The following is a 26,467-nucleotide window of genomic DNA, read 5'->3' as shown; positions in this document are numbered from 1 at the left end:
AGTGAGCGTTGGAAAGAAGTCGGACACCCTGGGACTCGCTGGGCTTGGTTTGTGGATAGATTTATTGTTTTGCGTGGAAATTTTTTGATTAATATTTTAGGTCTGTAATTCTTAGAAATGCTAAAGTTTGAAAAAAATCATGAAATATCATAAAATTATTAATTATAAAAATAATAAATTTAATAATTTTATTAAAAAAAACTAAAAAAAATAATAATTTGTCCAAACAAGGGTACAATAATAGATAAACTTTTGGATTTATTATTTATTATTTGGGTTTAGTTAATGTTTGATCAATGTTTTAAAAGCGGATTAAAATGTAATTCGCTTTTAAATTTCCCCCAGGCCATGCCTCCCCCGCATACGGACGCTTCATGCATACCATTGATCAAGCAGAGGATGTGATGCAGGAGACGGCCGCGGTTCGCTGGAGGACGGCGCTGGATTGTGGGAAGCAGGTAAAAAAATTTTATGCTACCCCCGAATGTGGCTCAGGGTTACCGCTTTTCGTACTTAAAATTCACCCGCCAGGGGGTTAAAGTCATCACTTTATGATATGACATGGGCAGCACGGTAGCCTTTGCAGCGCTAGATCCCAGGTTCGTATCCCGTCCAGGGCACTATCTGCATGGAGTTTGCAGGTTCTCCCCGTGTCTGCGTGGGTTTCCTCCCACATTCCAAAAAAAACATGCAGTTGGGTTAATTGGCTTCCCCCTAAAAAATGACTGTATTAATGACATATGAAGTAAGGACATTGTGAGCCCCTTTGAGGGACAGTTAGTGTCACGACTATGGACTTTGTACAGCGCTACATAATATGATGCCGCTATATAAATACTGTGTAATAATCACTTCAATACAATAAAGGAATGGCTTACCCAAAAGCTATATTTGTGGGGCTGCCAATGCACTACACTTCCTGATTAGCACACCACAATATATAATGTTGCATTAGTGCGCCTGCAAGGCATTACGCATTTATGGTGCACTAATGTAACCCACCGCAATGAGTTGCAATGAGCCCTGTTCTGCTGGTATTCTAGTTTCTACTTCCAATGACAAATAGTCAGATGTGTCACGCCTGAATTCCTGATAATGAGCTTTCTCATGTTACCGAGCCGGTTCAGGGAAATCACACCGGTTTCTGGATTTCCTTATTAGGAGATCACTTCCTGGCGATGTGTAAAAGGTTCAACTTTCTCGCCAGGTAAGCCAGATTAGTATCAGATGCTTGTGTATTCAAATTGTTTCAGCTAAATGTTTTAAGTTGTAGACAGAGTGGAGAAAGACTTGAAAAGTGGCTTTTAAACCCCCTCCCCAACTGCATTTGAATGGGCTGGCAAAGCACCTTGATTGGAAATGGGCATCACAATGTACAGCTGGTTCATGTCTTATTCTTATGACACCAGGAAGAAATAAATGGAGGATTGCAGTTATCACCAGGACAGGAAGCTACAGACAGCAATAGAAACGTTTCAGATGTTCTCACCTTTTCACGCTCTATCCAAAACAGAATTACAGATGATGGACTTTTAATTGATTTTTGACATTGTGACCATTGAAGTTGCATGTCCAGCCAGGTTGCATTTTAAATCATTGGACCTGATTTAATAAAGCTCATCAAGACTGGAAATGACTATCATAGGAGAACCGAGGTGATCCATCAAACCTGGAATGGATTTAGTAAACACCACAACATTCCCTGGTGGGGAATAATAACTGCCATTGAAACACATGGACCTAGAAGAATGTTTCAGAATATCAAATTCACTGCTTTAGAAATGAACCCTATGTGTAGAGATCAAGCAGCTAGTTATAAATGATAAATAATATTGGTAATGTAATTGTAGTACAATGCCTTGTGCCCGTCCTGCTGGTATAGGGGTGTAGAATGGGGATCCTATGACTATCCAGTGGCCAGAAGCCCCACATAATCATTGGATACATATACACAGGACATGTCTATTCATAATGCAGTATTGCCATTTACAGACAATGACAGACGTGCTGCACGGCCAAACACTCTCCAATCACACTTGACAGAGATCAGAACATGTAAAAAATGAAAGCAAATCTTTTTTTCCTTTGGCAGAGGCTTTAGTTACACCGAAAGCCAGTTGTGAATGAGAACAAACTTGTTACCTTTGGTGTCATTATAGGGAGTTTTTGACATGTGTAATTACCTCCCTGGTAAGATATTAGAAGAGCGTCACCTAGTGTTCAGAATGTCACATGCACCTCACAAAGTTTCCCAGAATACTTTTTTGACTCCCTAATTTGATTATTGGTGCTTCACAAAAATGTTTACGTTTGCTTTGACAAATTAAAGCTATCTTGTACTTCAAACCAATAAATGAGCCCTGTCCTGAAGTTTTTAACTGATCCAGGTCTCTGGAACCTGTGCTTGGTGATGGAGGCAACATGTTTACTGGGAAATTAAGGGTTTGGGTCACTACACATCACTTATTGAAGGTAGGATGAATGATGTCACTACAGTCCTAGGGGGGCATGAGGATGAAATTCAGAGATTAAAGCAGACTATCAACTCATTCACTAACAGCTAGAGGGCGCTCTAATAAGGACAGGCCCTCTTATCAGCACATACAGGGTATCCCTGAGCCCGTCTTGGACTTGCAATCTACTGTGATGACCCTGTTTTAGGAGCTTTTGTTTGGCATTGTGATTGCAATGCTTGAACTTCATAGAATTCACTGGGCCCTTACCAAACGGCTTCTTGTTGGGCTCACCAACCAAATTTGTTTAGCTTCAGGCTAAACAAATTTGCCATCACTGGGGATTCCCCTATAGACCCTCCTTTTCTTTTTAAGATAAGTAATACTTTGTATCTACTAGAAGTGGAACAACTTCTTTTGTCTTAGGGCCTACTTTCCATTGCAATCCATTGGCAGACACCTGATGGTGAGCAGCGCTCCCTACAGGCATGAAATGGGTGGAGACGACGCCATAGATCTGCATCGTCTTTAGTTATTATTAAGTCATTATTTCAATCTGCACCATCATGATTTTGTTTTTTTGTTTGCTGCTTTGCTGTATTAAGGCCACGTTGGCCTGTCATTCTGTTTTGGCACCTTGTTTTTCATTTGGATCTTCGTCTGGGTTTTGGACTGTTTTAAAATTTTTTTGTCCTGTTGTGGAGTTTTTTTTTTATTGTTTAAATAAATGTATTGAAACCAAATTACATTTTATGCTGTCCCTATGTGTGTGGCTTTGTATAGATGCATGGCATGTCCTCTGCGCTTCCCTTCAGTCAGAAAATGCCCAGTCAAGTATTTATGGAAAGTATTTTACTTTTCATTTGCCAAAAAAGGGAATTTAAAATGATTTTGTATTTATTTCCATTATTAATTATTTGTTAAACAAAAAAACATTGCTTAATTATATTTTGTAGTTTCATATGCAACCTATAGGTAGCGCTGTGAGCTCTTTTCTCCTGTTTTCTAGGCTCTTCATATCTACTTTGCAGATAAAAACCCTTCAGCAGTGTTCTGTTCCCACTCAAGTCACTATCATTATGCTGGATGGATTGGTTTGCCTGTAAAATAAAAAATAAATGTGAAACACAAAAGGAATTCATATAATAAATATAATAATGACAGTTATCAGAATATAAATATACAATAACAGTGTTAATATAAAAAGTAATCAAGTGATCAGCAATAAATTAAAAAAAGTTAACAGTTTGAAAATCTCATTTTCCATTTTTGGGGACAACTTTTTTACCAGCCAAGAAGCAAAAAGAAAAATCTGCAGTAGGGGTATAAATAATTAAAACTGACTGGGGTGCTGCTTGCTTGTCGTCCCCTTTCACCTCTTTATAGAAATGATCAGCACTTTGTGTACGGTGCTCATTCATTCTCATATTCTCACATTCTCCTACCAGCAGCAATCATCTGAACCAGGCTTAAATCGGACTTATTATCAAAGTTTTTCTTTACATAAAAGTGTAGACAGTCCTTTTATGTAAAGTAAAAATTAGCTTTTTTATCCTTTTTACTATATATTATTCCATTCATGCTTTTTATTGCAATGGGAAAAAATGCCAATCTCACGCATACGCAGTGCGAGATTGGGTGACATGGCCAAAAGAAGACGGATGAATATGGAGCTGCCTTGGCTTCCTCTACGCCAGGATGAAGTCGGATTTCAGGACGGCTTTGGATCCAAACGTTGACATCTCTGGAGGAATTGGGGGCTCCGCAGAAGCAGAGATGAGTATGATTTTTTTTATTTTTTAGTTTAACTTCGCTTCAACAGAGCCCCAGATAGTAATAAAACCTAAACAAGGCTATAACCCTACCATTCTAAACTAGAAAAAAATGGTTATAGATACACCTTGGGCAAATAATTATTAGGGTACAATTGATCACTGCTTTCACTTTTATCCCTTTTTCAGCACACCTTACAACTTTTACTGATGCTGCGCTGGGACACTTTATTTTTTTTTTAGCTGATTGTATGTGGGTAAATGACATCCCGGCAAAGCCCTAATTTTGTAGACAATAAAAAAGAATGAATGCACAAAAAGTGATTGATTAAACCAGCAAGAGCTTTTTACATAACTACATTTCCTTTCCATTATATTAGCTTTGCAAAGTAACAAATGGAGTAATGTAGAGACTGGATTAAGGTTTAGTGCAAAGTAACACTTTGTAACTATTTAATTATATAGAGGATACATCCACCCAAAAAGACAAAGCGCAAAGGGGGAGCAAGAAGGCACCTAAAGGAGGGACAAACCCCCCAAATCAATCACAGTTGAGAAATATGGCTTTTTTGTGTACACACACACACATATATATATATATATATATATATATATATATATATATTCAATCGCGTGGTTGTTTTTTCCTTCTTCACCATGCACACACAATCACAGCCTTGTCCCTTTGTGTACATAACACGAGTCTGAAGCTTCCACACATTTTGGGACTGTTGTGTGTAATTAATGATTCTGTCTACAGTTCGCGTTCCTGGGGCTAGAGTTGGGTGCTGCCCTTGTGCATCTATTGCATCTAAAGCAATACACGTGGCATACAATGCCTTTCTAAAACTTGAGTTGTTTACATACAGTAACCAAAAAATAAATAAAATACAATAAATAAATATTACTATCACAAGAGAAATTTAAATTAGCCCCAGTAAATCGGTTGACCGGTATGGGCCTAGCCTCAAAAAATTGCTATTGGTTTCCCATATCCCATAGATTTTATCTATTTGTACTGTATGTTTTTGCAAGTTATACATATTACTGTTTTATTCATGTAGCAATATTTTTTAAAAAAGATATGATTTTATTCTAATATAATTTTGAATAATGGGTACCTTTCAAATAGCCTTCCCCTCCCCTCTTTCTTAACGAATTTCCACAATAAATAAATAGAAGAGGAGACCAGTTGGGTACTCCCAACTAGTGATGGACTAATTTACTCAGCCCTGGATGTCTATAGAGATGTGGTGAAATGTGCGTTGATAGAGAGTGGCCTATGCCGACCCTTTTGTTTGAAGATCATGGAAATTTGTCCGATTCAGGCTGTTGTACCGAATAATTGCAATCCTTTTCTGGGTCCAACAAACAGCACCATAACTTGGCTTGGATGTCCACATTTCCCGGCAAATTTCCAATACCTGATGAGGTATTTACAGAAATGAAAAGATTACTGGAATTGTTGTAAAAGGTTGGTAAGCCAATCTCCTGGGTCTATGGCAAGAAATGGCCACCTTAGGCAAGAATAACTGAACTGGTTATAGTCATTCTGTCTGGAAGGGATGCAAGGTAACATTTAAGGCTTATTGGACCCTCACACTACTGGCGCTATTGATAACCAACCAGGCGGCTGCGTTAAAGTGGAACTAAACCCGCACTACACACCAATCCCTGATCCATGCCAGGGTGCCAACATTTTCTTTTCTTCTTCCTTCTTACACTCTTTGGTCATTTTGATTGGCTGTGCCAGGAAGACCTAACTCCCACCCAGGCACATGGGAGTTCATTTATTCCTGGCACTTGCAAGGAAAGCCAGGATTGCAGGGTTTCTGCACAATTTGACAGTTAGGCACCAATTAGGCAGATTCTGCCGTCCTGGAAGATGATTGGAGAAAATGTTTTAGGCTGTTGCCCCCCTCAGAGAGGTCTAACTATTCCTGGGTTACCCAAAACAAAGTTTTTGCACTTTAAGTGTTGGAGTTAAAAGAGTTGGAAGACAAACTTATGGTTCATGTCAACCAATGTTACTGGCTTCTACCAAGCTCCTGGATAACACTTTAGGCAGAGCTGCGTCTCAGGGTTACCTGGGAACATATAGTAATAGAATTGATAGAAGGTGAGACAAGAGGTCATCTGATCCCTTGTGATCCCTAATACTTACATGATCTTTTAATTCTGTGCTTTGGCAGATTTTATGGCACAAAATTTGGAGCCTCAATCACACAACCCGGAGCCTCCTTCACATCTTCCACATTTACAGTGACTGTGGCCGTGGAAGTTAACACTGGTACGGAAAAGTTGGCTGTGTTGAAGGCCACTACTGACAGCACATACTGTCTCCTAACTTCAAAATCCAGGCCCTGCAATTACAAGAAAACTCATTTGAAGAATAAACAAACACTTCCACAGATTAAGTATTATTGTCAATATTGCCCATTATTAGTATTACACAGTATTTATAAAGCGACAATATATTACGCAGTACAAAATCTATAGTCATGTCACTAGCCCCATCAAAGGAGCTCACAATCTAATGTCCCTACCATAGTCATATGTCATTAACACAGTCTAAGGTCAATTTTTGGGGAGAAGCTAATTAAACTAACTGCATGTTATTGGAATGTGGGAGGAAACCGGAATACCTGGAAGAAACCCACACAAACACAGGGAGAACCTGCAAACTCCATGCAGATAGTGTCCAGGCCGAGATTCAAACCTGGGACCTAACGGTGCAAAGGCCAGAGTGAGAAACTGCTGCCCACATTACATATAAAAGGCTTTGTGTCCCGTATGTGATACATACTGTTTTGGGCTCAATCCACATTTACCATCCAGGTCTAACTAAAAACTAAAGGAGGAATGTATCAATCTATGGCATATATTTATAAAATATTCATCTGTCAATTTGTCTTGGATTCGGCCATTTTGCATTCAGAATTTTTAGAATTTACTAAACAAGTGCAGCAATTTTTGCAGAATTGGCCACTAGGGGGCATTATGACCCTTGGTTTTTATATAAATGGAAAAGAGAACTAAATAGGAAAATGTATTACTGTTGACATTCGAAAATCAGGCTTCAATAACCTGGAACCTTCAGTTTTCCGGCATGGAAAACTTTTCAAATTTACACTGTTTTCCGGAAGCATCGTTTATGTTTTGATGGTGCTGTACTTCAGAATCAGCTGCTAGGTCTTGCTTTTTCTCCACAATTTGAAGCGGTTTATGTTGCTGAGGATGCTGTTACTGTCAGTCATGAAGATGATCATCCTGACAGCCCATCTGCTATTTAGCTTCTTTTCAAGAGTACAGTAATGATTAAAATTCTTAGGCACTATTTTGTTTAGTTGAACTAAAATTCTGTAAAACTTTTTTATTTACTTGGTGAACATTAAAATTTAATTAGCTTTTCCTTTAGTGTCATTTCACTTTAAATAATACATCATATATAACCTTCAAAAATCATCAGGTTCAGAGGCTGCCGGATTTTTGAACCTGTACAGTACTAGCATGAAAACATATCTTACCTTAACAGTTTTTATTTGACCCATGTTATCAGAAGTTGTAGTTACGGCAAACTGATTTCTTTCATTTCCCTTAATAATCCTAAACATGGCTGTCCAGGCATCGGTGTTGGGAGCGTCATCGTCTGTAACCGTCAGCAGTGCAACATTGAAGTCCACTTCATTTTCAGGAACCGATGCTGTGTACTAAAATAAAATGAATTTATGACACAATTGCTACATAATAGTCTATGTAGAACTGTATGCCAGCATTTTATGGACTTCTACAAAATGTGTACAGGAAAATTAGATAATGGGGCTGATTTTCCAGTAAACAAGGGTACACTGGGGAAAGTTTGACTTGGACAGATCATAGACCTGCTTAAGGTTCTCTGCATCCAGTTCCTGGCACTCTTCTTGATAGCACACCACTAACTGGCTATTCCAATAAAGGGGGGGATTAAAATAAACACAATGCCACATAAACTACTAAACAAATAAAGCTTTAGAAATATCCGCTTGCCAAATTAAAGATCCCAACTGGGCTGAAGCTCCTGCCGTCACATCCAACCTATAATGCTGAATGATCGTGTTTGTAGACTTCCAACTGATTATTTTAGAAGAACCCTTCACTAATGAAGCCCGTGAGGTTCCCTAGTCGAATGTGTCTTGACTTCCTATGATGGAACCAATGGTACTCTATACCCTAATTGTGCAAGCGTACCAAATAGTTCCTAGAATACAGGAGGCAATATCTATCAGAGAAATGCGAGGAGCCCCTGCCTTTCAACAAGCTGGTATTCAGTCCCAGGAGATCTGGGAGAAGATTGTCCTGGAAAGAAGCCACCGTCATTTGCATTAACAAATTCCCAACTTTGGCCAATGAGAAAGAATTACACCTGCTTTTTTTGCCCCCTTCTTATTTTCAACATGACTCTAATATCAGTGTTATTGAAGGTAAAATGTTCGGTGGCCTGGGCCAGTGCTTGCAGGCACCTGAACCTCAAGAAGAATCCTGGCACATGCTAGAGATCAGGTCTATGGTAAAAGGTGGTGATGTCTGTTCAGAGACCACTCATGATCATGGAAGGATCTGCTCAGATGACCTGCAGACAGATTTTCAAGGTTGGTAGATAGGAGGGCATGAAGTTGAGAAAATTCTCCTATGTCAATGACAAAACATGGCCATGACTAGAAAAAATAAACAGATAATTCTCATCCCACTTTGTACGGCAATGTAGGCGATTTCGGTCTTGTTGTCCATCAGTACTTTAACTCTCTGCTGATACAGAAGATAAGTGAAGACTTCAATGCCTCCCAGGTCACTAACACTTATAACAGATTCGGGTGGGCCACTATAGCAAAAAAAGGCCACTTGTGTCCCATATAGTGGTCTCCCCAACCTTTGGGACTGGCATACAAGGTGATTAGAATCAAAGTCCTGCGTGCCAGAATCATTCCTCAAAACAGATTGCTATGGGAGGTCCAGCATCCCAAGTCTTACTAGACTGACCAGGGTATGTTGAATTCTTTTTTTTGTTTTTTCAATAAATTTTTAATAAAGTTTCACAAAGAAAGGTTTGCACAGCAAACTTTCACATTCAACGTTACAACACAAACCACCATTTAACAATATGAGGCTTATGGGGCAGTGTAGAAAATGCATTAAGTCCAATGTCCAACCATGACAAAAACAATAAATGCTCACAGAGTGCTATGTTGAATTCTTACTGGCAGCAAAACCAAGGATCAAGGAAGCACAACTGCAACCAACTGGAATCAATTACCATAGAAATGTATGTTGTCATCAGCATACTATTTTCCCTTATACTCATTCCCCAAGGTAAGGTGGCGGATATCTGGAAGCTCCCTTATTAAATGGCCTTTCCAGATCCCAAATAAACCCCCCTCCCACAGACCCCTACCACACTGGCCACATTATGGGGATGAGACCCTCTCCCCCGACGATGGCCCGTGCCACCACTCAGGGCAGGCAGCTCTGGTTTGTAGCCCTTTCATTTTTGGGAAAACCAGATTTCAGAGGTTCTTTTCATGGATAGGAGAGGAGGCACACATGCTATGTGCCTTTTCTATCCAGAAAAAAAATATTATTTATATTACACACACACACACACAAGGCAATTTAGTTTTCTCTCTGTAGGTTCAGATGAATTGGGCACAGGTGTGTCAGTTCAGACTAATTACCTGTTTGCCCCTACTAACATCTACTGGTGCATTCACTGAAGTAGAGGAACCTGCACACAACACAGCTGCTACCTTCTGTACGCTCTCATATTATCTCTTGGATGCCTATTCATGGACAGCTGAGTAGGTTTACTTGTAGGAATGCACACTAATGAATCAAATATACCCTCATACAGGTGAGCATACCTTTTGGCTGCCATTCATAAGATCGATTTTAATCAGCCACAATGTTGTCTGTTTATAGGTCTCCCTAAAAAATGGCATCTGTACAATTACCAATGGCTTTCTTACATTTTTGCCCAGGGCTGTGCTTTAACTAATGTTAGGTCTTCACACTTACCATTGTTGAAAATGGTTGAAAATTGGAGCATTATCATTGGCATCTGTAACAGTGATTACAGCTGTGCCAGTGGTCAAGAATCCAAAACCTTTCTGATCAATAGCTTGGACGATCAAAGTATACTTGGGATTTAGCTGAAAAAGAAAAAGGAATAAAGAGTCATTCAACCACTCAAATCTAATTTTTCTTCTTCTCTTTAATGTCCTTTTGTATCCTCAAATCCCTGGTCCAGTTCTCTGCTGACTCACCAGCAGGCTGTCATAAAACCAGAAAAGCAAAGGGTTTGATTGACTCATTTAAAAGACTTGTAGAAATAACTCAGCTCCAACGATGCCTAGAAATATCAGCCTGCAGGTTTAACATATAATGCAATCCATTTCCTGCTGGGTGAAGCATCTGACTTTCTAAATAAGATCCCTCTAGGTATGGCCACCTCAATGTGAGCCTGTGCTTTGTCCATTCAAAAGGGAAACTTTAATGGCAACCAGGTGCATTCACCTACCTTCCTCTACTTTCTAATTGAGCCACCTAGCAGCTGAGAGTGAAAGGCTACAAGTCACCATAGTCAAAGTACAATCCAGTCTTTCTCTACCTTTTTAACATTGGGAAACCCTTGAAATAACTTTCAGGTTGTCAGGGAACCCCCTGCTATAATTACTGTATCCACAGCTCACAATCACACAGTATTAGTGTGGTCATCAGTCATAGCCAAAAATAAAGTTCATATTGGTTAAATTGACCCCAGAGTCACAAATTGCTCAAGGAACCTCTGGAGGAACCCTAGGGGTCCAGAGAACCCTGGTTGAGAAATACTAATCCTTTGTGACAACACTGATTGCCCCAGTGCTCTTACATGTTCTTCCATTGGTACTAACTGGCACTAATTGTATCTTTCCTTAAATCCCAATTCTGAAATGAATCCTGAAATGGGGATGGGTGATAAGGTGAAAAGGCTTACCGGTACTTAAAAAGAAAAAAAAATACAGGTTTGTTTTGTCCCAAAGTCACTCTATTGCTGTGGGAATCCCTCTCGGCTCTACACTCACTGTCTTTAGGTATCTGAATATGCATACCATAAAACAGGACAAAGCCTTCCAGGAGTTTATACAACTAAGATAATTCAAATACTATGACACTCAGGCGTCAAGAAACAGCGAATTCTATCAGTAAGGTAAAGTTCCTGACAAGGAAAAGGCTGGGATAGGGTCAACTCACAATTTAGAGCTCTTGACTTTGACTCTACATTATGGAGGATCCATCAATGGATCAAGACACTATTCAAAAAATTTGATAATGTCAGCAATGGTTAGCTAGGACTGTGAGTGGTGGCAGGGATATCTTGCTACAAGAAGATAAATTTAAATCACAAACCTCACGGTCTAATCCAGAGGTCCATACTCGAATGAGCCCTGAGACAGGATCGATAATGAACATCATGTTGTTTGGAAAAGGGGGGTCTTGACTTTTAATGCTGTACTGAAGAATGCCATTATCGGAGTCCTCTGTGTCATCTAAATCTACGGCTCTGATGGTCATTACAGGAGTTCCTAAAATGATAGCAGAGGGGAACATGACAATGAGATGATTTTGGAAAAAATGTTTTTGCTAAATTTATCACCTATAATCAGCTGACTTTATTGTATTACATTGGTTAAAAAGGCCAGCAGACCTTCCAGCTTGGCCCCTTCAAACTACCAAATCAAAATGAGCATGATCAAATCTACTGCTGACAGGCTTCAATGGGGAAAATACACAATGCAAGAAGAAAGAAAGTTCTCTATATGGACCATTTATATATTTATACAGGATGATCATATCCCCCTATACATCTCTTCTCAAGGGAGAATAGATTCAGTTCAGCTAATCTCTCCCCCATTCAGTCCATCTAATTGTTCAATCTCCATTTTATCAATCATCAGTGATGTAACACCTACAAAAAGATTTTTGACATCAATATTGAACAATCTGTATAGGTCAATAGGTCAGTGATCCTCAGTAGAGGGCAGGGTTCCCTAAGGGTTCCTCTGACACCAATAATCTGTTTAGGTATCTGTAAGAGTGACATTCTTCCCACTGGCCAACGATGAAAGAGGCAGTCTTATTACGGACCACCAGGCATTGTACCATGAACTGGGCATATCAGAATCATTGGTAGGGGTTCCCTAAGACTCAGAAGTTATTTCAAGGGTTACCAATGTTAAAAGGGTCAAGAAAGGCTGGCATAGCGTATGTGCAATTCATGATTTTCAACTGGATACTCTCTGGACTGTCGGGATACCTGCAGCTCCCTATGTTGCCTGCTGGTGGCGCTGGGGTTTAGCACGTTCTACATGTGCAACCAGCAGGAGCAATTGCTGCAACCAAGCTACACCTGTGGTTCATAATAAGTAGGCTTATATTTTTTTCACATGGCCATAGCATTGGAATTCTTGAATCTGAACCTGTACCCATAACCCAATCCCTGCTGGTGCTCTTGCCAATTGCTTTACGAAATCCTGTCTCCCTCTCTCTTTCTCTCTCGCTCTCCTCACTTCTCCCTCCTGTCTCTCCCTCTTTCTTTATCTCTCTCCACTTTCCCTCTCTTCTAAATTGATGTCCAACCATACAGATAAAATGACAATTTACCTGGTCTGGATCCTTCGGTTACTGTGCCTTCAAACACCTCTTGTGTGAACACCGGCGGTTATCATTTTGATCTGTCACTTCAATGATACATTTCCTAGGATTCTCCACGTTTTGTCCATTCGATGATACAGCATAGAACCAGATCTGAAATAAGGAGATATTTTACTGTTATCTGAAGCCTAAAGCCGCATACACACGTGCAATTCTTGTCGTTGGAAAGGACCTTCCCTTGCATTAATTTGCTCATCGTTCATCGTCCGTGGATCCGCCAGGACTGATCCACAGATGATGGACAACCTGGGCTGTACACACGCCAGATTCTCGCCCAATATCTGGCCGATGCCGATTATCGGGCGAGAAAAATTTGACGTGTTAGCTTAACACTAACTCATGGAAGTATCTCTTGTTCACACAGAGCTGTGCAAGTCTGTAGATAAAGAACAAGTGGGAGGCACCATGCTGTGTCCTTCACTATTGCTGTCTACAGTAGTCATCCTTCTCAAATATTTAGTGATTTGCCTAGGGATCATTGTACACACATTAGATTTGTGTTTGTAGGTTAAAGGAGTTTGTACAGGTGTCACACTTACCTCTTCCTTGCTAAAACGCAGGTGCCTTGAGGCACTGCACATGAGGTAGTTCTGATTCTGGACATGTCTGCTCCCCCAAGTTTTATCAGTTTCACCCAACCCGCCAGCCAACCAGAAAAAAGCCTCTTAGTCATCCTTGGGTATTTAGCTAGTTTAGGCACAGCAAACAGCGTCTGTACAGTGTGTCTCCACTAGTGCTGAGCCCCCTAGCTCTGCTGAGCATTTCCTCTACACTTGCTGTTTATTTAATTGCTTTTCCTGTACAGCTCCTGTGTTAACCCCTTATTACCCAGTCTGCTGTTTTCCAGCCAATTCCCTTGTGCTGTTCCAGTGTTCCTCTCCATCTGTGGTTATCCCTGTGTCAGCTGTGCCTCCTGTCACTTCCAGTGTCTCCTGTTTTCTCTGTGTCTGTGGTGGCCTCTGTGTCACTGGTGTCTACTTCCTGGACCCTTGGTATTTTACCCCTGGCTTGTAGCCTGACCTCTCTTGCTTGCTGCCTACCTTGACAATTCTTCTGCTTAGTGATTTAGTACCATGTATCGTCCTACCCACCTTGGTGTGCCCAAAGACCGCAACCTGTCAGTAACCAGCAGTGCAACATCCTCACCACTAGAGGCTCTTGAGAAGATTTGGTTACTGCTTAGACTCCGCCTTTCTCAGGGCTCACACCACTTCTGTGCAAGCTGTAGGGGAGACAGGGTCACAATGGGGCACTGTACAACGGGGATTGTAACCTATATAGCAAGCACAGGACATACCCTGAAAAATGCCATTTGTCCATTTCCCTTTAATTCATCCTGCAAATTAAAGGTGAGCTTCCCTGTAATGGTTCCTAGGCACTCTTGTGCCTCATATCTGTATTTTTGCAGTCTGAAATCTATGACACTGATGCTTCCAGCAGTAGTGGGATTCTGCTGATTTCATTAGTGTGTTGCTTTGTGTCCTTCTTGCTGGAAGCTCTAAAATGAGGAAACAAAGCCCTACCATTACCAAGATGGCCTCCACAAATGGACACCAGGATGGTATACCAGTACTATGAAAAGGCTAAAACCCAACTTACCGTGTACCTTAATAGATAACCATATAATGTGTTTTACAAAAAAGTCATATTATAGGGAAACACCATAAGAAAAGATAGCAATTAAGAGCAAAACACATATTAAAAGCTGTATGACAAATTATTATATTATTTTTGGAATCAGACTGGGCAGAGACAGGTAAGTCCCATAGGTAATCAGATTTAATTACCAGTTGAATTTTCGCTTACCGTATAGTTTGCTATAGTTTCTCTGTCCAGTGGCCGGGTCACGTTGAGCCATCCAGTAGTCCTCTCCATGACAAAAATCCCCACAGGGGGAGAGTCGGCCCCTTGGCCTGTTACACTGTAGTACACTGTAAGCTCACTTGCCCTGCTGGATTTGACCTAAAGAAAAATAAGTATGTGAGAAAGGAAAACAATATTAAGCCTTCACAAAGGTATACTTATGGACTTTTCACATTATATAAAAATATGTCTGCTTTATATAAAAAATGATTTAATAATAATATTGTGTGGGATAGTTAGACATTATATGGACAAAGTGTTAGTAAGGCTCTGGTCACCACCAGTATTCACCAGATGCCAGTCCCCCAATTTAATGCCACAGTGTTCACCTTTAGCAAGCCCCTGCTCAGCCTCGCGAGACAGATTGTGTCTCCCACTACTCGGTTGCCCTCAGGACTTAATGTGCAAGGGATTGTGTCTGGGGGTGGCTTGCAGAGAACTAGGGGCCTCACAGATTAAGAAGTCAAGAACAACCAGGCAAATAAAGAGTCCACAGCCAAAGTCATACAGGGGTGATCAGTTCACCAAACGAGGTACAGAGGGATTAGGCACAAGCAGAGTCAAGGTCAAAGACAAAGGTAGGTCCAGGCAGCACATAAATGATGGGTTAGGGAAAAAGAAATGATCAGCAACAGAAAATGACACAAGAAACTCTACAGCACAGATTATCCCAGGTAAATGCTACAACAGGCACTGGAATCTAAGAGCAGAGAAACTCTTCCAGCAGCCAATGGTAGCATGGGATTGATCAGGAACCATTCTACTAATCAGCTGCAGCACAGCTCCAAACCCCCTTCAGTTGTGCAGTCTCAGTGCAGGGGATGCTGAGAGGAAAAACACAGCTAAAGGGAAACAAGTATGCTGCAAGCCGCAGAGCTCTAATTCCTAGAAATTCTCTGCTGGTGGAAGTAGCACCACCGGAGGGAATAGTAGAGCATGATCTACTCCAGTGGGACACCACCCGGGATTGTCAGCCAGAAGAGCGTCTCCTAACAGTGTCCAAGTATCTGACCACAACTGAACCAAGCCAACTCCATAAAGACATGATTTGATGAGTGCCTGCACGGAGCTCTCACCTCAACTCTTTGAGAGCCAGATTCAGTATCAGTATCTGAAAAATTGCCACAAACACACTCCAACATCTTTTTTTGTAATGCCCTTGATAAGGGATATCCTACAAACTCATATAGATGTAATGGTTACGTTATACAAAATGTGGACCATGCAGTACAGTATCAGTTTTGTATAATGTGACCTCCACGTCCTACAAGTTTTTAATAATTTTTAATGTTTATAGTTGCCTACAAACAATCATTACATTACCAAATCTCTGTACTGAAAAGGAATGCAATGTCCTGGACTCGAGGACAGGTTTTTGTTGTAGGTAACTTGATGACCCTTTTCAGAAATGGAACAGAAATTTACCATTTATTTTACCCCAATCAATATGTGATATAATTTCTGTACTAAAATGCAACACAATTTCTATTTTCAATGACAAGGGTATGTGTTGTAGGTACCTGGATGAGCCTTTTGGGAAATGGACCTCTTAGATTTTCAGGCACTGTAAATGGTGGAATGACCCAGTCTCTCTTTTTGTCTCCTAAGCTCATGCACAGAATTGGATGCCAGTGATTGTTCAGCCTGTCGATCACAAAAGCAATAAATGCAATCACAATCAGCAAAAAGAAATAACTGAGAACTAAAAAACATGGGTGCAGCTCAAGATGTTTTTTTGGGGGAGTTTGATGATAGTGGGTCAAATCCTTCTTTTTTCTTTCCGTATCTCTCTAGTAAGCAGATCTCACCTTGGAATAAATAAACACCTCAAGAGTGATAGTGAGCACCCCCAGCCAGTCCTTCCTAAATGAACAGCCCTGGGAACAAACGTTATCGAATATGTACCAATTTTAGGTAGAATTGCTACTTTACCCCCCATGATCATTGATGTCCTAATCATATTTGGCTTACATCAAAAAACAGTGTCATGATATATTAAGTTAGTTAAATTAGCCACCCCTTGGCACAGGGCACCAGGTCATGGAATGCCAATGTACAGTTTCTGGGTGCCAGCTGGTTTCCCAACATCACAAATTGCTGGAACATGTACTTATACGGTTTCTTCATTTACCTTCTTTGTACAACCTATGCAGGAATGCTTTTGCAACCACCATTGGCACATCTACATAAAGAAAGGGCCCTGTTGTGACTCTGCTCATGTGACTTTTAATTTTGTGTCCCCTCACTGGAAGGATCGTCTAGAATATTATTGTGGTGGATATATAAATCACCAATAAACCCTATTCGGTACTAACTGCCCACTGTCAATGGAATTAATGAAGGTGGGAACAAATAAGGGTTACAGTATAGATAGAAAGGTCTAATCTATCAGCATTATATAACAAACTCACTTGATTGTGATTGGGAAGTTGCTCTTCTAGTGTCACAATGGTTTCCGATAAAATGGTATTTCCCTCTAATGCCAGGACACGGAATTCTTTGTGTCCATGAAGGTTTAAGTGATCCTTTACCACGATGGATCCATCTGCATCAACTTCAAACTCAGAATCTGACGATTCATAGCTTATTTTCGATTTTAGCCCACAGGTATCAAAAACCACTGAAAAAAAAAAAATTTGGGAGTTGTCAATAATTAGGATAAATTATTTTTTTTCATTACAAATATTCTCCTAATAAAATGGTTAATTTATATTGAACAGAAATGGAATTCTGTTTTTGCATTAAAAATATCTAAATGTCAAAACTTTTTACCATTTTGAATTTTTAGATGGAGAGGCGAAAGTACAGTTCTGGTTTGGGGGAGGGGGGCCTTACATGAGCAAAGATCCTTATTCCGGGTCATTCCCAGAATTTGAATATATAGCCTCTGAGAAATACATTTAGACTTGCTCTGGCCATTACCTTCAACTAATATAAAACTTTCAGGAAACCTTATTGGTTATATCCTTTTTTTCAAAATAAGACTGTCACAATTGATGCATGCCTTGGGAACCCTAGTCTGTCTCACCCCTGATGAAGCATTTTTTGTGAAACGCGTCGGGTCAAAAGTCTAGTTGTACTAGACGAAGTGACTAGTTGTCACTCACCATCTACTGATTTTTTTTTTGTAGATGTGATTGTTAGTTTGTTGTTTAAAATCTAAACTATCATACTGGCATGTTACACAACCTTTGTTGAAGCTGCCCACTTAAGTTCCCCACTATTGAACTCATCTCAAAACCCTTAAAGGAGTTTCTTTCCCTCCTAACTAGAAAGAAGAAAGGTAAGTTTCATTAATGATCTGTTGGCTTACAAACTGGATGCACCACCATTTATATTGTAATATGTAAGTCCTCTTTATCAAGTATTATGGGAAATGTAATTTCTGTGTGCACTAATATTAAGTGCAGAAACCCCTATAGATGTCCTTGTCAAAGCTAGACAAACAAAAGCTAATTTGAAGTTCAAGGCAGAGCTGATACACTAATTTGTAATGAGTAGTATAAAGCATGGAGGTGTTATTTCCTGGCATTGAAGAGAAATGAACACCATGAAATCTTTTTGAAACTACTCTGTGCTATCAACTCCAGGAAGACATGTGAAAAGTTGTGCCCGATGACAGGTACACACCAGCCAAGACTATTACTATGCAGTTCCAAATTGCCTGGAATATTAAGCTATGGGAAAATGCTGTTTGCATTGGTTGTATGTTAGAATCATGCCCCCTCATTAGTAATTGTCAGAATGCCACCTTTACGGACAGACAGAAAGGTCTTTGGCATTGCCAAGTGGTGTTGGCCCTAGAACTCTGCAGGCATCAATCCTTTGGGAGGTCAATCAACCACAGCTCAGGGTTTCTCGGAATGAGGGTGAGAATGGCTGTGTTATAGGGCCTATTTCTTAGTATCATATATCCTAAGCCATCAATTTTATCAACAACAATAGCTCAGCATGCAGGTGCAAGCATGACCACCAGTACGACACGGACCTCATCAGTTTATTTTTCCATTATCTGGTTACATTCTAGGAGGACAATTCAGTTTTCCCACTTATTGCAATGAGACATGAAACCATTAGTGGTATTTAAGGACAACTTTAGAAACTCATAACCAGACATTCCTGCCTGGCATTGAACATCCCTTGGTTACACAGCAGTTATTTTATATTGAATAACTGGAGCCTCCCTCAGGGTCCCTCAGGGCTCCTTTATGACTGCAGATCTGCTGCCAATAGGCTTGGCCAGGCAATAGAACCTCACTGTACCTTGGGCTCATACCGTTCTGTTTTTGTTATCTTTTACAGCAACATGCAATCATGATTGGTTGAGAAACTACAACCAATATGCAGCAGATAGCAACATAATATGCAAAAAGATTCTGAAATGAAAAGTTAGTCCATGGTATGTATACACTGCTGGAGTCCATGTACCATATTTCAACCTTGTCCTAACTCGAAGCTAGAAAAGGGGGCTCGTTGGGCCAGCCTCATAAATTTGGCAGCCTTGACATCATTAAGGAGTAGAGAGCTACAGGAAAGCATGGACTGCCCGGCTGTATAACTATTGGGGTACTTTATTTTTTCACATTTACAGGAGGATACATCGTCCAATCTAATGCCTGGGCAGTGCAAGATCGGGTGAGCTGGTGGGAAATGGAAGAAGATGGTGGCTCCTAATGGTTCCTCCTCACCAGAACAAGGAAAGAATACAGGACGACATGGGACTAAATGATCATATTTTAGTTTTAATGACAGTTCTGCTTTAAATATCGAAGATCCTTATGGAGACTGCAGTGTTGGAACTGGTAGGTGGGAGAAGTGAGTATAATGGCTTTTCCCTGAACAAAACTTAAGGAGGTCTCTCATAATGGAGCTATCTGCACCTCCACTTCAGCTTCCAGCCTGGATTCCTACAAGGTTTTGAGTTTTAAAATAGTTTTGAATGTGCTTGATTTTTAAAATAGGTAGAAGATGAAGAAGGAAAGGTGTCAGATATATTGATTTCCTCTGAAATAGTAGATCTGTTAGGGGAAACCAACGATGATAATTTTTTAGAAGAGGAATTACCAGTTCTTTTTGTCTTTTTCCATTTGTATGCAGTATTATTTTAAGGGAAAAACAATTGTGAATAAACTTTTTTATTTTACCCATAACAATATCCAGATTGAAACCATTCACATAAACTCCTAATTCCTCATTTTTTCCTGAAACTCAAGATTACTTAATAACCACCAAGCTATATTCATTAGATAACTGGTCATTTGGTTAATAATAGATTTTATGGTGTCAGAATAGTGCTTGCTGAAGATCCTCATCATGTTTTCCAAACATATAGTTAGATTTTCCTCCCATGTATCTTTCAATGCAGAATCCGTTTTAGGTACATTTGGAAAAGTTTGAATTGAAAGTACGAATTAAATTGATATGTTTCTGTATATATTTTTGGTAGTTTACAATGTACCATTTAACTGGGATCCTGGGTTTACTAATAAACTTTAGTAAAAGTGAGATCCTGCCATTAACACCTTTTAAACCAAGAATTTGGCTTGCCACCTTCACTATAGCAAAAGCTCATTTTACATACTTGGAAATAAGGAAAGGGAAACTATCCTTCTTAGTTTACACTTTAAACTATCCCCGTTTGTTTCTGAAAATGATGAATTAGTATTTATGAATTAGTATTTATATAGCGCCAACATATTACACAGCGCTGTACATTAAATAGGGGTTGCAAATGACAGACAGATACAGACAGTGACACAGGAGGAGGAGAGGACCCTGCCCCAAAGAGCTTACAATTTAAGAGGTAGGGAAGCAGCATACAATAGGAGGTGGTAGATGGTATGGATTGGTAGGTGAGTAGTAAGGGTTTTAAGAGACAGAACAGGACAGGTAGGCAAGTTTGAAAAGATGGGTTTAAGGGCTCTTTTAAAGGAGCAGAAAGTAGGAGAATACTGAATAGGATGAAGAAGATCATTTCAGAGAGTCGGGCAGCTCTAGAAATGTCTTAGAGCCGTTAGTGTGATGAGGTTATGAAAGAGGAAGTCATTACGATGAATGTTACACTAGTCCAGACGAGAGATGATAAAAGCATGTACAAGGAGTTTGGTGGTCTCAGGGGACAGGTAGGGTGGATTTTGGAGATGTTGCGCAGGTGAAAGTGACAGGACCTGGCAATGTTCTGAATATGGGGGGTAAATGAGAGGGTAGAATCAAAGGTGATACCAAGACAACGTGCTGGAGGGGAGGGCCGAATAACAGTGTTATTACCAGTAAGGAGTAAATCAGGGGGCAATTTGGAATTGGGGGGGCGGGGGATGATGAGTTTAGTTTTATCCAGGTTGTGTTTCAGAAATCTGTCAGCCATCCATAATGAGATGGGCTACAGGCAGCATGAGACCTTATCCAGGACTAAGGGAGACGAGTCTTAAGAATAATATTGTAAATACACAAAATAAAACCTTTACACTATTTTTATGGGAGATTAGGTGCCCACAATTAGGCTTAGAGAAGTTTCACTTACCTAAGGAAGGGATGAACCTCCTAAAAATTCATCTTTACAAGTCGGCATCTCACGTCATATTGTAGATTGGCTCAATGGTACCTCCACGTCTTCTAACTACGAACTTTAACAAGTTATTGTAGTGCCTTGGGGCTTTAAAGCTACACTCCACTGGAAAGTATTGTAACTACCATCAACTCTGAAACATAATATTCTTATTTGGGACACTATTAACCTGGCAAGAGACTAGGAGGAGACTCCAGTTAAGCACAGGAGTTTCCAAATATTTACCCACCTGCAGTAATCCAACTTTTCCACAGAGGCAGACATGTTCTGCCTTTAATGGATGGTGCTCCAAAGAGAATTGAGAACTCTATTTACCAGTGAGATGGACTCATAAATGTTTAACCTTAGCCCCAACACATATGCCTTAGAAGGATCCTTATGACAAAGTACACTCACTCCATCCATTTCATCTTTGTACCCCTTTTTGGTATATTTAGGCCCTTGGCACACACCAATATAACCCTATTGCCAGAGAAATTTCCCCATGGCTGACTAGCGTGCAAAATTGTATAAGGATATCAGACAGTGATATTAAGGAAGACTGAATGGGGGGGGGGCACAATATAGGATCATGATAGGTCCAATAAGGTTTTGTGGCCAGGTTTTAGTGCTGATGTGTCTGAGACTTGTATAACTACCTGCTTAAAGTGCAATACCACCTCTACTTTATTGGCACAATAGGCCTGATTTCCATAACTGGAAAATATAGACTATCATGGGAAAAGCTGGGTGATCAAGCATATCTGGAATAGATCTAGTCCAGGACTGAAAACATTTGCCATCTAATAGCAAATGATTTTAAAGAAATCCATTGCAGGAAAATGAGAAATGACAATCAATATTAGCCACTAGGCACCCAGGAACAGTCAGTTCTGTTTTCTGGGCTTTATCAGTTCTTATCAGTTCTCATCAATTGCTTACAGAACAACCTACCCCTTCCCCCAAGTCAGCCTAATAGTGTCTGTAGGAACGTATTTTAAGATAAAAGTCATCGAAATAATATATACTAAGTAATGATCACAGCTGTTACATCATCAGCAAATCAAAGTAAAAGGGTCAAGGAAGGGGTGTAGTCGTAAAATAAAGAAGAGGGGGCACGGTACTATTCATGAGTGTGCCTGCCCCACTACACCCCTGCCTATGTGTCACTCAAAAGGGAAGAAACTTCCCCCAGAGTGACATCATGATACCAGAACCCGCCCGCTATTCCATCACAGGTCTTAGCCCAACCTGCCCATCGCCCTAAGCCAGCAACTTGATACAGTAGACATGGTCCGCGGCTCCGGCCGGTGCGCCCCCCCAGCAGGGTCCTTCTCCTGACCCCACGGGGGTGGACCAGCCAGGGCTGTGGACCACCAAAGAGTTCTTTGCAAAATAGGAGTGGGCAAAGCATGCCCATTCCCAAAAAACGCAAAGGCATGGCGTTCGCACCCATGCTCACCTACTACACCCCTGGGTGAAGGGTACTTTTACCTTGCCCTATCACCAGGCCAGCCTCCAGAGATTTGGGCACAGAGAAATGGTATTCTTTATTGGCAAAATCATAGCGACAAATCTCCCATGATGCCAATCCTCCTGAAATCTGGAAAGGGAACACGGAAGACAACTTTCATCATTATAGTTGTAATAGGAACACATGATATAGCGCTGTACAATTCATAAGGGGAGAGAAGTGTCTAACAAGAAGTGGAGTGTATCTAGCCACACAGACTTCAACAATTACTGATATCCTCATACATGAAAAGGAAGTTTAGTAGACTTGGAGCAAAAGTTTGAGCTGAAATGTTTGCTGCTGAATATATAACATATATAACATATATACATGATACAGCCAATTATGGGATGAATATTACTCTGAAACATCATGAAAGTGAACTTGATATCATGGAGAATGAGATAGGTAGACTACAGGAAATATTGGAGCTCAGGGGTTGATGTGCCCATAGAGACTTTAGGAAGTTTTAGAGAAAACAGTCAATATGGAAAAGGTTAGGTGGTTATTGGAAAAATAGCTAATAAAGAGTAAGGGTAAGTGTCCATACAGATAATAACCAGTATAGCGAAGGGTATGTGGTCATTTAGAAAATAGCCAATATAAATAAGGGTTAGGGTCCTGAGAAGAAACAGCAAATACATACAAGAGTAGGTGTCCATAGAGGTAATATTCAATATAGAGAAGGGTTGGTGTTCATAGAAGTAATATCTGATATAGAGAAGGGTAGGTCTCCACAGAGGTAATACTTAATATACAAAATGATAGGTATCCATAAAGGTCAAAAACAATACAGAGAAGGGTAGGTGCCCATAAAGAAAACAGTCAATGTAGAGGAAGGTAGGTGTCCATAGAAGTAATAACCAATATGGAGAAGGGTAAGTGTTCATTGTGTAAATAGTCAAAATAGGAAGAAAAGGTTAGGTGTCCATGGAGGAAACAGCCAATATAGACCCTGTGGGTTTCTATAGAAGAAACAACCAACAGATACAAGGGTAGGTGTCCATAGACGTATTATCCAATATAGAAAAGGGAAAAAGCCAATATCCAGAAATGTAGGAGTCCTGAGAGGAAACAGGTAATGCAGAGAAGCAGTGTAGCTGTTCATGAAAAAAAAAAAATAGTCAATATAAAGAAGAGTAGGTGTTCATAAAGAATATTGACCACCAACACATAGGTAGTTAAGGGATAAGAAGGTGTGCATTGAAAAAAAAACAGTAATTAAGGGAAGGGTAGGTATCTACCGAGAAAAGAGTAATTATGGGAAACAATAGGTGTGCATAGAGGAAATGGCTAACACGAAGATGGGTAGGTGTTTATAGAGAAATAATAGTAAAGCATGGGGTGGTAGGTATAATGCAGTAGCCAAATTAGAAAATGGTAGATATTCATAGGGCAATAGCTAATATTTTTATCGTAGGTATCCAAAAAGCAAATTTAATATACAGATGGGTTGGTGTCTACAGGGCACAAACTACGTTTCCACAAGGTACGGTAGGTGTCCATAGGGTTTTAGTCTAATGTTATGTATTCAGGGACACCAGGTGGGTGTATATAGGGTGCTGGGTAAATAATGTCCTATTTATCCTGATCTTTTTGGGGACTTTTTATTACCACCCCACTGTCACCACTAACCTGCAGGAGAAGGCAGAGCAGTGCAGCTCCCAGGTAGTTCCTCCTATTCCTCCCCATTAAGGCTCCGGCTATAAGTTGGGATCTCAGGGTTGGTGTCAGGTCCTGTACAGCATCTAACAAAGTCCTAAGTGATTGTGCCTGCTGCCTCTCCTCTTTATCTCCCTTTAGTGGGCGTGGCATCCCCAGGCGCTGCACCCAGCTGGAAAGGTGACTAACAGTCTGCAAAGTTCTAATTATTGGTTATTGAATATTTTACGAAAAATATAGAGATTTTGCACTGTTTTTCTACCCATAAAAAAAATTGAATACCAGCAAAGAATACACAAAAACATAAAAAAAGCCTTACGCGAACCTTCCCTGTAAACTTTAAAATATATTGAAATGTCACTGATCAAGGTTTAAAAGAAATGCAAAGTGTAAATTTTGCTCATCCCTAGAGCTGATGTGTTTGCTGCTTCCAATGTCTACAACAGTGGCTGCCACCTTACAAGAGCCAGGTAAAGTGACACTACAGTATTCCCTTTTGTAGAGGGTTGGAGGAGCTGGGTCATCCTTGACAGTAGGTAGACATGCAGAATGCAAAGGAGGTGGTGGTGTAGATTTTGGGGGGCTGGGGATATGCTAAGGAATAAATTCTTCCTAGAGTCGTCAAGTTTTCAGCAAGTTCAAAGCCACAATGCAAGTGAGTAAAACAAATATTTCTGGAAAGAAAATCACTCCGTGTTGGGAATCTAATATTCTGGATTTTCTGTGCAATTTTGTAGGTTGGTGAAAGGGTCTCTATAACTGTTGCCCCTGATGCCACTTCGAGGTATCATAATGTTCAGTTTATGTAGAACTATAGAGGAGTGTCAGGGACAGCACATGTGCTAGAGAAAATGATTATCAGAGATTGGAGTCCTACTGCATATTTGGTGGGAGTCTAGAGAGATGCAGGTTTAGTTGGAGACTAGAGACATTAGGCAGGTTTATTTGCAGATTAGAGACCTAAAGAAGGTTTGTTTAGATTTTAGAGATGTTCTGCAGGTTTGGTAGGAGTCCAGGAATGAGCTGTAGGTTGTATGGAGACAAGAGTCATGCTGCAGGTTTGTTTGAAACTAGAAACATAAGGAAGGTTTAGTTGGAGACTAGAGACATTCTAAAGCTTTGGTTGGAGACTAGAGACAAAGGTAGGTTTGGATGAAAACTAGAGGCAATAGGAAGGTTTGGTTGGAGTTTAGAGATGAGCTGTTGGTTGGTTGGAGACAGTATTCATGCTGCAGGTTTGTTTGGAAACTAAAGACACAAAGTAGGTTTGGTTTGGAGACTAGAGACATGCTGAAGTTTTGGTTAGGAGACTAGAGACATGCTGAAGGTTTGGTTAGAGAACAGAGACATAAGGAAGGTTTGGTTGCAGCTTAGAGATGAGCTGTGGGTTGGTTTCAGACAAGAGTCATGCTGCAGGTTTGTTTGGAAACCAGAGACATAAGGAAGGTTTGATTGGAGACCAGAGACATAAGGAAGGTTTGATTGGAGACCAGAGACATAAGGAAGGTTTGGTTGGAGACCAGAGACATAGGGAAGGTTTGGTTGGAGACCAGAGACATAGGGAAGGTTTTGTTGGAGACCAAAGACATAGGAAAGGTTTGGTTGGAGACCAGAGACATAGGGAAGGTTTGGTTGGAGACCAGAGACATAGGGAAGGTTTGGTTGGAGACCAGAGACATAGAGAAGGTTTGGTTGGAGACCAGAGACATAGGGAAGCTTTGGTTGGAGACCAGAGACATAGGGAAGGTTTGGTTGGAGACCAGAGACATAGGGAAGATTTGGTTGGAGACTAGAGGAATGCTGAGGGTTTGTTTGGAGACTAGAGACATGCTGAAGATTTGGTTAGAGATGTGCTAAATGTCTGGTTGGAGATTAGAGACATAAGAAAGGTTTGGTTGGAGACTAGAGACATAAGGAAGGTTTGGTTGGAGACTAG

The 26,467-nt window shown here is 40.4% G+C and overlaps 1 pseudogene; it reads right to left on the bottom strand.

Moving 5' to 3' along the window:
- Positions 1 to 3,333: 3,333 nt before the first annotated feature.
- Positions 3,334 to 24,684, bottom strand: LOC140338478 (cadherin-1-like; annotated as a pseudogene).
- Positions 24,685 to 26,467: the final 1,783 nt, after the last annotated feature.

The sequence above is a fragment of the Pyxicephalus adspersus genome, chromosome 9 (genome assembly GCF_032062135.1).
Source record: "Pyxicephalus adspersus chromosome 9, UCB_Pads_2.0, whole genome shotgun sequence".
In the NCBI taxonomy this organism is placed as follows: Eukaryota; Metazoa; Chordata; class Amphibia; order Anura; family Pyxicephalidae; genus Pyxicephalus; species Pyxicephalus adspersus.
This window is presented reverse-complemented; position numbering and strand designations above follow the sequence as displayed.